This window comes from Tyto alba, unplaced genomic scaffold (assembly GCF_018691265.1).
Source record: "Tyto alba isolate M040663 unplaced genomic scaffold, T.alba_DEE_v4.0 Super-Scaffold_30, whole genome shotgun sequence".
Classification (NCBI taxonomy): Eukaryota; Metazoa; Chordata; class Aves; order Strigiformes; family Tytonidae; genus Tyto; species Tyto alba.
In genome coordinates, this window is record NW_024881305.1 from 1686687 (window position 1) to 1699642 (window position 12956).

General features: G+C 49.8%; 1 protein-coding gene across 1 annotated transcript in view; it reads right to left on the bottom strand.

Annotated features, from left to right (window-relative positions):
• CEPT1 (choline/ethanolamine phosphotransferase 1) overlaps positions 1-12956 on the bottom strand; it is a 74340-nt gene that overhangs the window by 48226 nt on the left and 13158 nt on the right. The window lies entirely within an intron of this gene.

Sequence of the window (12956 nt, forward strand, 5' to 3'; positions counted from 1 at the left end):
GTCCTGGGTTAAGTGAGTAGTGGAGTTTTTTGGTGGCAGGGGAGGGGGCTATCGGGGCGGCCCCCTGTGAGAAGCTTCTCGAAGCTCCCCCAGCTCCACGTCAGCTCCACTTCTGTTTGGGAAATTGAGCCAATCAGCTGCGCCTCTGCGATAACGTATTTAAGAAGGGACGTGGTGACGGGCAGTGGGACTTGTGAGGAGGAGTTGCTGCAGCTGCATGAACACCAAGGTCAGTGGAGGAACGGAGGAAGAAAGGAGGGGGGAGGTGTGCCGGAGCAGAGACCCCCCCTGTATCCTGTGGGGAGACGGCAGGGCGGCCCCCCCTGCCACCCATGAAGATCTACGGTGGAGCAGACATTGATTTGTGGCCTGTTGCTCCTGCTCGGCTGATCAAGGTTCTGTGCCCGAAGAAGGCCGGGGTCTCATGGGAAAAGGCAGCCCCGCTGCTGTAATTCAGCGCTGGGAGGATTGCAGCATGCGGGGGAGTCCCACGCCGGAGCAGCTTGGGAAGGGCTGCAGCCGTGGGAGGGAATCCAGTCGGAGGAAGTTAGTGACCCACGATGGAGCAGTGTGGGGAACACTGCGGCCCATGGGAGGGATTCATGTCGGAGAAAGTTTGTGGAGGACTGTCTCCTGTGAGAGGGGGACCACGATGGAGCAGGGGGGAACAAGTTCCGGACACTCCCCTCACCGAACATGAAGGAAGTGGCAGCCCTGACTGCACCCCCATTCCCTGCCCCTGCGCCCCTGGGGGAGGAGGTAGAGATATCAGGAGCAGAGCTGAGCCCGGGGAGAATGAAGGGGTGGGGGGAAGGTGTTCTCAAGATGTGGCAATGCTTCTCACTGTCCTACTCTGTTATGTGTTGTTAGTGTCTCCAATAAATGTATGTTCTTTTTTTTTTTCTTCCCCTAACGAGTCTGCCTTTTGCTCGTGATCATAAAAGGGGGATTGTCCCCCATCCCAGTCCTATCTCGAACCCCACGCCTGGCTCTCTGTCCCTTCTCATTGCCGGAGGGGAAGGGAGAGAGAGCTGCTGCATTGTGGTTGGCTGCCAATCAGACCTAAACCATGACATTTCCTTTCTCCCTTCCTTCTTTTCTTCCTTTATTTCTTTATTTATTTTTCTCTCTCCCTTTCTCTCTCCCTTTCTCTCTCCCTTTCTCCCTTTCTCCCTTCCTTTCTCCCTTTCTCCCTTTCTCCCTTTCTTTCTCCCTTTCTCCCTTTCTCCCTTTCTCTCTTTCTTTCTTTCCTTTCTTTCTTTCTTTCTTTCTTTCTTTCTTTCTTTCTTTCTTTCTTTCTTTCTTTCTTTCTTTCTTTCTTTCTTTCTTTCTTTCTTTCTTTCTTTCTTTCTTTCTTTCTTTCTTTCTTTCTTTCTTTCTTTCTTTCTTTCTTTCTTTCTTTCTTTCTTTCTTTCTTTCTTTCTTTCTTTCTTTCTTTCTTTCTTTCTTTCTTTCTTTCTTTCTTTCTTTCTTTCTTTCTTTCTTTCTTTCTTTCTTCTCTCTTTCTCTCTTTCTCTCTTTCTCTCTTTCTCTCTTTCTCCCTTTCTCTCTTTCTTCCTTTCTTCCTTCTCTATTTCCTTTCTTCCTTCTTCTCTCTTTCTCTCTTTCTCTCTCTCTTTCCTCTCTTTCTCTCTCTTTCTTTTCCTTCCTTCCTTCCTTCCTTCCTTCCTTCCTTCCTTCCTTCCTTCCTTCCTTCCTTCCTTCCTTCCTTCCTTCCTTCCTTCCTTCCTTCCTTCCTTCCTTCCTTCCTTCCTTCCTTCCTTCCTTCCTTCCTTCCTTCCTTCCTTCCTTCCTTCCTTCCTTCCTTCCTTCCTTCCTTCCTTCCTTCCTTCCTTCCTTCCTTCCTTCCTTCCTTCCTTCCTTCCTTCCTTCCTTCCTTCCTTCCTTCCTTCCTCCCTTCCTCCCTTCCTCCCTTCCTCCCTCCCTCCCTCCCTCCCTCCCTCCCTCCCTCCCTCCCTCCCTCCCTCCCTCCCTCCCTCCCTCCCTCCCTCCCTCCCTCCCTCCCCCCCTCCCTCCCTCCCTTCCTTCCTTCTTTCCTTCCTCCCTCCCTCCCTTCCTCCCTCCCTCCCTTCCTCCCTCCCTTCCCTCCCTCCCTTCCTCCCTCCCTTCCCTCCCTCCCTCCCTTCCTCCCTCCCTTCCCTCCCTCCCTCCTTCCTTCCTCCCTTCCTCCTTCCTTTCCCTCCTTCCCTCTTCCTGGCAGATATTTCAGCAGATGGCCAGGTCCATCCAGGACTCCCCATGCAGTGTCCCTGCTGCACAACCCTCAGGACACTCGGCCTCAGCACCCCTGTTCTCCTCCCTCCCGGGGGAAGCACCGACCCTTACCTGAGCACCGAGCAGTTCACGTGTCCTTGCAGCCCTGATGCCCGTAGTGCTCCCCTGAGACAGGCTCCAACCCAAGAGCTGCTCGTGCCTCCTGCTGCTTCCAAACACTGTCACAGGGTGTTGCCAGCCCTTAACCTGGCCCTGCAGCTTCTCAGGGGGCTCCAGAGGCTGAGCTCCACGAGGCTTTCGGTGCTAGTCACCCCAGACACAACAGGGTGGTTATCCACAGGGACAACCTCCCCCACACAACAGTCACATCCAGACCAATCCAGATGCCTCAGAAATACACATTTGCTCTAGGTCCACCAAAGTATGGCAAAGGAAAGGGACGGACCTACAGAATACATTATCAACAGCTGCCTTGGAGCCCTGTTTAGCAGGAATAGCTCAGCTTCCTCCCTAAATTATTGCTCAAGTCTACAGCTACATAAGCTCTAGCATGTGTTTCCCACCAAAACAGCTCACGCTGGCATCTTCCCTTCCCTGGAGGGGCAGGTAGAAGACCAGGAGAGGAATTTAAGCTGGAGGCCTCCTGGAAATCCCAGCAGCTGCCATGGGAACTTCTTTCTCCCAGATCGAAATAGGATGTCTCCACCTCAGCTGTGTTTTATTTGCACACGGAGCCTGGGTCAGCCCAGAGTTTGGGCAATTCATGTGGTGAAAACAAGCTTTCGAGCCAAAACTCTGCCAAACTACCGAAGCCAATGGAGTAAGAGGACAAGTAGATATGATTAACATGGAGTCCCAGAGACACCAAGGGCTCTCCAGTTTGGGGAAGATCTCCCCATGTACTGTATTAGAGCTGCTGATAAATCCCTGGGGATCAGGGCCTCCCCAGGGAGTTGCACAATTGGCTACACACTCTCTAGTTGGGCAATACACAAACCCCAGTTTCTGGTTAACTGCTACAACCCAGAAAACAGGACATTTTGGCTAGCAGAAACCCCTTTTCCGTGCCTCATTTAAGTCTCATTAGGCAAATTTAAGTCTCATTGGGTTTAACCAGAAGATTGTCACAACAGCGATGTACTACCTTGGGTTTGCAGAGCCCTGATCCCTGTTGGGAAGGAGGGAGGGAGCACTTTTCCTGGTACATAAGGGGGAGAAACAAAAACCTCATTCATTCATTCATTCATGCAGCTTCTCAGGAAGGCTCTAGTAGGACCCTGCTAGAAGGAAGCATCACCTTCCCTTCATCTCTCTCTCCCATGGATCACTACCAAGCACAGAGAGGTTGTTCCTGACAATCAGCCTCACACAGGCTCTCCCCAGGAGCAATTTCTGCCCCAGAAAGCCCCAGATTTCTCTGTAATAACCCCACTGTGATGAGCCAGCTGAGACAGGCCAGCATGGGGGCAAGCAGGAGTCTGATCTCTGGCAGGAGTTTGAGTTCTGCCCACAACAGCACATTGCCAAGTTTGCAGTCAAAAACCCACTGCCGGCTGCCCAAACCGCCGTAATGCTCCTCCACCAGCTCAGCACCACTTGTTGGGCTTCTTTTTCATTTACAGACCCACAGAAGTTCAACCTCGGAGCATCAAACTCTTCTCCGTTTAACAATCTCCTCAGCACTAGGAAAACACTCTTCTTCCTCTCTCACCCTTTTCCAAAGGGACGCAGGTGAGTGGTACCCAGGAACAGCTCCATACTCCTGACGGACTGCTCCCGAGACACACACCCTCACTGCATCGCTGCCTCTTTCTCCTCCTCCCCTCCGGTCCCAACAACACAGAAGATTGTTACTCAGGGGGCTGCTCAGTCCCCTGAGGGCTGGGCCAGGTCCTACTGCTCCTACTGAGGACATGTGCTGGCCGGTTCCCGTGCGGGAAGTTGAGCACAGTCAGTCTCTGCTGGCTAAAGTCAGCCCAAAGATCTGCTTCCCGCACTGCTACAGGATTTACAGGCCCCTGAGGGCATTAATATGCCTTAATTGCCCTGACCAGCCTTACCCAGGACCTTCTCCCACACTTTCTGCCCATGGCCCAGGAGCTCTGTTTGAGCCCAGGCTCAAGCATCCAGCCCTGACCTAGAGCTATAGCGTAGGTAGGCATGCCTTCAGTTCTGCCTCTGGCTTTATTTTGTGGATGGACTTCACACCTGGGCTGTAGGTAACTTCCCTTCAACCTGATTTCCTCCATGGACCTCAAATGTGCAATCAGTCCTGTCTCCAGCCCCATCATCCTGCTGCTCCTGACTGAACATCTTGGATGGACCCAGAACCTCGCTCATCACGTCACCTTACCTGGGGCTGTCCATGGACCTCGTTATCACCAACCCGCTCTGTCTACTTGGCCCAGCTCTCTGGTTGGTGAGGGCACTGCCCATGCCCAACTGATGCCCAGCTCACCCTTCCTTGGGGAGTAGCCCCACTCCTGCTGCTTCCTGACAAGGTGAGATGTTTCAGTCAACTCTCATTGAGTTCGTCAGCATTTCCTCATTAAGGAGTGGTTGCATTCACACTTCTTGTCCTTGACAGTTCCTGAGAACTTGTTCTTCCTCTACTTCCAGCTGACTACACTAAACTTACGGGCTTGGTCTAGAGAAATTGCCACCTAAAGGGCACCAGTGTCTTCTTGTGAGACCATAACTGAAAATAGGGCTGACTTTTTCAGATGCTTGGAGTGCAAGGGGGCTCTAGCATTACTCCTGAAAAGAGCCCCACACCCTGCTGCAAGGACAGCAAGGATGGAGGCACCTGTCAGGAGCTGAACACTGGAGATGAAGCATGCCAAGAAGTCACAGCCCTCTTACTAAGGCTGACAGGAATGCTAACATAAGACTTCTATTAAAAATTGAGAAAACCCTGCTAAAATGGCAATATCCGTCAAACACTCAGCTTCTCATTAAATCCTCATCCTACTACCTGGACAGCTCAGGTTTGTCAGATTGACTTAAGATGAGACACTACTTAACAGATGTGAGAGGTGGAGGTACAAAAATACCAGGTATTTACACCCAAAGCCAAAGGGGAGGCTGCCAACAGGGCTGTGGCGCAGGGGGCAGACAGCTTTGATGAGAGAGAAAAATATGTGGAAGAAAGATGTGGTAAAGATGCAAAGAAAAAAGCCAATGGAGAACATGGCAAGGACTAAGCATTAATTATCTTTAGAGAAGCATGAGAAGGTGGGGCAGGAGCTAGGTAGGGGCTTCTAGTGTTACAGAAAGAAACTGTTCCAGCTGACTCATCCTTTATGCATTGAAACAAGGTCTTTATGTGGGGGGGGTTTTAATTATTATTTAAAGAAAAAATGTTATCAAATGATCAACAACATTATCAACAACAAAAAAATAATAATTAAAAGGGTTAGACTAAAGGGTAAAATGTATGCAAGTTACTGGAGATTGTTTGGAGAGCAAATGTGTGCTACCTAGTCCAAAAAGACTTGGGGAGGGAGGGGAACAGCCAGCATGGCTGAGCTAGGTTAAGGCAGCCATTAGATGTAGGAAAAAAGAGACTTGGATAAATTGAACTTGCATCTAAATGAGCAGGTGACTTAAGGGACAACCAACATGTTTTCAAACATCAGGAGGAAGTCTGCCAGAAGGTTTCTGAGATCAAGGTGTAGAATGAGTTCTCAAAGAAAAGTCTATCAGAAAAAAAAGAATTAAGATATTGCTATCCACGACCACCACCAAAGAGCCCAGAAAGGTTCCCATCCTTTCATCACAGGGAACTGACAGATCTGTCTGAAACTGAGATGTTGGTAAGAAGTTTCAAGACAAACTGATGAACAGTAATGGGTTTATGAATGAACGAGATTATTCTCTCATGGTCAAGCAAGAACCCTAAAGGAATAAAAGATGAAACAGATGAAGTAAGTTCTCACTCAGAACTGCTTTAGTACTAGAGGACAGGAGAGTGGCAAATACAAAACCAACTGTTTGAAGCATTCCCAGGGATGTCTATGGAGCAATAAGAGCAGCACTTTCTTGTCCATACCAACAGAATAGGTACAAATTAAAATAAAAATAGAATGATGGAATAGCGATGCTAGACTGTGCAGGAAAACATTGTGACTTGCAGCAACAATGCAGTATATTTCAATGGGAGATCTTACTGGAGATCTTACCGTTTTCAGTGAAAACCCCCTCTCACTCTCATAACCACAGGCAGGTGGTGCCAAGGTAGGTGTCCACATAGTTTGGCCAGTAGCAAGGTGCCCAGACACCTCTGTCCAGGTGGCTTGTCCACTGTTGCTGTGACACGGAGGATGACACCAGCTTCCAAATCCTCCTCACACCTCACGGGTGGTTCTGCTTCTGGCAACTACTTACTGGCTTTGAAAGTACCTTTTCATGACATTTAGGAGCTGGCAGATTGATCTTTTTGTCTGTCCAACCTTTCCCACTTGTGCGAACCACCTAGATTTATTTACTATCCTTTCCCTTCTTATCTGGGTGTCTCTGTGACTCCTGCCCTATCTTCCCATCACCATCTCTTACAGGCCTGAGTTTTCATTTTAATCTATCGCCTTTGTTTAGACTATCATTAGTCTCCTGAGCTGGAAATCCTCAGTAGCTACAAATAGATGTGCTGGGATCTTGATGACCTGCTAATCTCAGTGCCACCACTCCTCACTTCCTCAAAGACCTCCTGCTGCTTGTTTCTTCTGCTGCTCCCATACCCGTTCATTCTCTCTCCAGGCTGGTCTCCTCTGTTCTACTGTAATTCTCTACAACCAAAGAAAAGTCTCTGCAGGTTCAGTTAAGATGAGACCTGCCTCACAAATCCAGTAGTGTTTATGAAAGGAACTGGTGTCCCTGTAAACGGGGCTTTATGGTCAATCATCTACCTGGATGTCCTTCACCATAGTTTTACTTGAAACCAGGCTGCTACGGTGACAGAGGGACTGTCCTCAGCTGTATAAATACGTGTTTTAAAGAGAAGAAAGGCAGGCCAATTCAACAGTCAGTTTCTTGATGAAAAGAAGAAGTCCCAGATACTCCTGTTGGAGCTTGTGCTATTCAATATTCACAAATTATTCAGAGAAGCGGGTGAAGAGCAAGATGTCAGTTTTCCATATGCATAGCTCTCAAGAAAATTGAAAAATGCTTCAGAAGTTTCTCATAACACCAAATAACTGAGCAATAAAACAAGTTATGAAATTCAGTGTAGATGAATGAAGACTCTTGTGTCTCCACACACAATAATGAGCTCTGAATGAGCTGTTACATTCAAAGGCATCAGAAAATGTAGTAGATCAGTCCACAATAACATCAGCTCAATAGTAAAGAGCCCTGGAATATAAGAAATTACCAGGGAGATATATAGAGCAAAACAAAAAAAAATCAAAATGCCACTGTATCTCCATGATTTAATAATATTTTCATCAATATAGCAGTTTTGGTCCATCCATCTGAAAAAGATTACGGTGGGACTGGAAAGATAGGGCGAAAGGTAACAAAAATGGTCAACAGTTTGAGATAGTTTATTTCAGAGGACACCTACACAGAATTTCCCAGTCTAGGAAAAGAAAGACCAAAGAGTAAGATGAAAAAAGACTACAAAATAATTTTTTGCTTGGAGATAGAGACTTGAGGCCTGCTTACATGAACCTCAAGAAGTTAACAGGAAAATATAACAGGCAAAGAAAAAAAAATAATCAAGGGGTATTAAACATAAAGATACCACATCTATTTAAGAGCTGGAAAATTAAAAGTACCAGTGAAGTCTTGCATACAATCATAGAATAGTTGGGTTGGAAGGGACCTTTAAAGCTCATCTAGTCCAACGCCCCTGCAATGATCAGGGACACCTTCAACTACAGCAGGCTGCTCAGAGCCCCGTCCAACCTTGCCTGTTTCCAGGGATGGGGCATGTACCACCTCTCTGAGCAACCTGTGCCACTGTCTCACCAGCCTCAGCATAAAAAATTTCTTCCTTATATCTAGCCTGAATCTCCCTCTTTTAGTTTAACACCATCACCCCTTGTTCTATCACTACAGACCGTGCTAAAAAGTCCGTCCCCATCTTTCTTATAATCCCCCTTCAAGTACTGAAAGGTGGCTCTAAGGTCTCCCCGGAGCCTTCTGTTCTCCAGGCTAAACAACCCCAACTCTCAGCCTGTCCTCATAGGAGAGGTGCTCCTGCCCCTCGATCATTTTTGTGGTAAATTTTGTACATTATTATTGATCGCACCCTCAACTTCCCCGATGACCCCGGGCTGTGTGGTGCAGTGACACCCTGAGGGCAGGGATGGCATCCCGAGGGACCTGGGCAGGCTGGAGAGGTGGGGCTGTGTGAACCTCATGGAGTGCAACAAGGCCAAGGGCAAGGTCCTGCCCGTGGGTCGGGGCAATCCCCAGCACAAACCCAGCCTGGGCGAGGAGCGGCTGGAGGGCAGCCCCGAGGAGAGGGACTGGGGGGTGTTAGTGGGTGGAAAACTGCCCGTGAGGCAGCCCCGTGCGCTCACAGCCCAGAACCCACCAGTGCCCTGGGCTGCAGCCAGAGCAGGGGGGGCAGCAGGGCCAGGGAGGGGATTCTCCCCCTCTGCTCTGCTCTGGGGAGACCCCCCTGCAGTGCTGGGGCCAGCTCGGGGGCCCCCAACAGCAGAAGGACACGGAGCTGCTCGAGCGGGGCCAGAGGAGGCCACGAAGATGCTGGGGGGGCTGGAGCAGCTCCCCTGGGAGGCTGGGCTGAGAGAGTTGGGGGGGTTCAGCCTGGAGAAGAGAAGGCTCCGGGGAGACCTTTGAGCGGCCTCCCAGGGCTTAAAGGGGGGACAGGAGAGGTGGGGGAGGACTCTGGGTCAGGGGGTGGGGGTAGGACGAGGGGTAACAGTTTCAAACTGTCAGAGGGCAGATTTAGATGAGATCTAAGGCAGAAATTCTTCCCTGTTCAGATGGTGAGACACTGGCCCAGGGTGCCCAGAGCAGCTGTGGCTGCCCCCTCCCTGGAAGGGTTCAAGGCCAGGTGGGACAGGGCTGGGAGCACCCTGGGCTGGGGAAAGGGGGCCCTGCCTGGGCCAGGGGGGTTGCACTGGATGATATTTAATGTCCCTTCCAACTCAATCCATCCTCTGATTCTACATTTGTACTCTTTTCTAGGCATCCCCTGTCAGTCTCCATTCTGATTTCCTTCCCCAGGCTGGTCTCTGCTGGAGAGACAATGATGGGCTGGATGGATCTTCACACTAGCCCAGCACTGACAACTTATGCTTTTACATCTTGCTTTTGAAAGCAGTGCCATCCCCTTTCCATTTGCCAGACGCCGTCTCCTGACTGCTCTGCAACTGCTCTACGCTGCCCAGTTCCACAAGAGGAGGACAGGTGGGGGATCTGCCAAACTCCGCCGTGGCACACGCTCCCACTGCCAACCGTGCCGCTGGCAACTGGTCACGACTTGTCCACTCAAATCACACAGATGCAGGAAATCCAGGGTCAGGTCCACGCTGCCCAAACAGTTTGAAAGCTGAACCTGCATGTCCCTGAGGACTGGTAGCTGCAGATTAACTACTTTTCCAGTATTTCTGCACGCTTCCACTCCCAGCAGCTGACTGCTGGCTTGCCAGGAAGAAACTGGACCTCACGGATATTAGGGTACCCAGCTCCCAGGTGGCCTCTCACGCTACATCTGGTTGAGTCGCCTTCCCTGGAGGTATTTAAAAGATGTGCAGACATGGCACTTATGGACATGGTTTTGGACTTTGCAGTGTGTCCTGTGATTGAGTGAGTGGTGGGGTTTTTTTTTTGGTGGCAGGGGAGGGGGCTATAGGGGTGGCCCCCTGTGAGAAGCTTCTTGAAGCTCCTCTGCTTCCAAGTCAGCTCCACCTCTGCACCAAAACCGAGCCAATCAGCTGCGCCTCTGCGATAACGTATTTAAGAAGGGACGTGGTGACGGGCAGTCGGACTTGTGAGGAGGAGTTGCTGCAGCTGCATGAACACCAAGGTCAGTGGAGGAACGGAGGAAGAAAGGAGGGTGGAGGTGTGCCGGAGCAGATACTCCCCTGTATCCTGCGGGGAGATGGTAGGGCGGCCCCCCCTGCCACCCATGAAGATCTACGGTGGGGCAGACATTGATTTATGGCCTGTGAGGAGCTTCACATGGATGACTAAGGTGACTGTACCCAAAGAAGGCCAGGAACTTGCGAGAAAAAGTAGCCTCTGCTGTTGTAGTTCAGCGCTGGGAGGATTGCAGCATGCAGGGGTGTCCCACGCCGGAGCAGCTCGGGAAGGGCTGCAGCCGTGGGAGGGAATCCAGTCGGAGGAAGTTGGTGGCTCATGACAGAGCAGCGAGTGAAACACTGCAGCCCGTGGGAAGGACTCAAGTCAGAGAGGGTTTGTGGAGGACTGTCTCCTGTGAGAGGGGGACCACGATGGAGTAGGGGGAAGAAATTCCGGAAGCTCCTTCCACCGAAGATGGAAGAAGCGGCAGCACTGACTGCACCTCCCATTCCCTGCCCCTGCACCACTGGGGGAGGAGGTAGAGATAACAGGAGCAGAGCTGAGCCCAGGAAGGAGGGGTGTGAGGAAGGTGTTCTCAAGATGTGGCAATGCTTCTCACTGCCCTACTCTGTTAGTGTTGTTATTAGTATCTGTAATAAATCTGTGTTCTTTTTTCTTCCCTTTTGTCCGTGACCATAAGTCTGCCTTTTGCCCGTGACCATAAAGGGTGACTGGCCCCTCCCTGTCCTATCTCAAATCGCAATTCTGACTTATTTTTCCCTTCTGATCGCTGAGAGGGAAGGGTGGAGTGAGCAGCTGTGTTGCCCTCTGAGCTCAAACCACAAAGCAGTGTTAGGTTTATGGTTAGACTCAATGATCGCAAGCATCTTTTCCAACCTGAATGATTCTGTGATTCTGTAAGTGGCTGGGACAGACCTCTGTGAATATGTGTGTCCTCTACAGAAATGCTGGTGCTCTGGTGGGTTGTCCTCTAGCTGAAAAGTAACACCCTTGCACATGGATAGTTCTGGACAGATACTCCAAGTCACCAGCTTTGGTTCATGTTGGCAAGTGGCCCGGTATCGCCTTTGCTTCCCCACCCGAGTTATCCAGTGCTCACTGCCACCTTTCTTCTTTGGACCCAGAAATCCTTAAAAGGTCTTACACTGATTCTTCCTGAACATTCGCTTGAAAGTAATGGATTGAATTCCCAGCCCACACCCATGCTTTTCCTATTGCTGTAACGCAGCAAGCGTGGTGTGTAACTGCAATGCCTTCTGCCAGCCAGGGCTGCACACAGGGATGGCCGCCAATATCTTCCACCCCTGGGGCCTCAGGCAGCGTTCCCAGGACTCGACTTGTTCTGTCACAAAGAGACTCTCAATAGATCTTAGGAGTCCAAGGATGAACAGGGCAGAAAAACAGAATCTGTACTACAGATGATGTGTCTGGATGAGGCGCAGTTCCAACCTGCAAGGTCCTTGGCTGTTGGAAATCCTTTTGCTCCTACTCTTGGCGCAACTTTCCCACATCGGCACACCAAGCGGCTTCTCTTGGCTCTTAGTGATCCTTCCAATTTTGCACTGATGTTGTTCCAAGACACACATCTCTTTCTCTTCCATAGATGGCTTGGCTTTGTCTTTCCGAATTGCACCAAGTGTTTGCCATTACTAGATTGCAAGGAAGTAGCCCATTCACCTCTTTCCACCAAATCCTACTGGTCACATTTTTTCAAAACCTTGCAGTAAGGATTCTTCTCTGAATTTTCAATATCTTCTCTCCAGACAAAACTCAGGCTAACGGGCCACTTTGCTAGTGTAAAAGATGTTCTGGAAGAAAGAAGGTAGTGTGTTGTAGAAGGTCAAACCTGGAATCCTCCCAGCAAAAGGAGAGGATAAGCGAACTCAGCTTCATTAATTTATTTGGAGATCATTGGAAAATAGAGGAAAGACTTCTGTTAGAAGACAGTTGGCATACATGAGTGATGTCTGTTGGAAGAGTATCACAATAGGTGTCTGCAGCACCAGATACAAGACGTAAGGCTATTCTATCTCCTTTCTGATTGACACCCCATCATATTGGGTCTGGCTGGGATGGAATCAATTTTCTTCATTGTAGCCCATGTGCTGCTGTGTTTTGGATTTGCGAGGGAGATAATGTTGACAAGACACCAGTGTTTTAGCTACTGCTGAACAGCGCTTGCACCACATCAAGGCTTTCCCTTTTTCTCACTCTGCATCCCACCAGGTAGGCTGGATATGGACAAGAAGCCGGGAATGGACATAACCAGGACAGGAACCTCAAACTGATCAAAGAGGTGTTCCAGACCACACGGCACCATGCTCAGCAAGTAAAAGCCTAATGAAAGGAGGAGGATGCAAGGACATTTATGGTTACAGCACATGTCCTCCAAGTAAACATTATGCACACCAAGACCCAGGAAATGGCTAAACATCTGCCTGCTGATAGGACACAGTGATTAAATTTTTGCTTTGCCTGCATGCAGCTTCTGCTTAACCTGTTAAACTGTCTTTATCTCAATCTACAAGTCTTGCCTGTCTTCTGTTTTCTACCCATCCTGCAGGAGGGGGGAGTGAGCGAGCAGCTAGGTAGGTGCTTGTAGTTGACCAGGGTCAACCCATCACACCCACATATGTGCAGGGAATACTCCCACTTGTCACACACGATTGTCTCCTCACTACTGCTTATACCTGACAGGCAGGGTTGGCCAAACTTAGGCTTCTTCCACA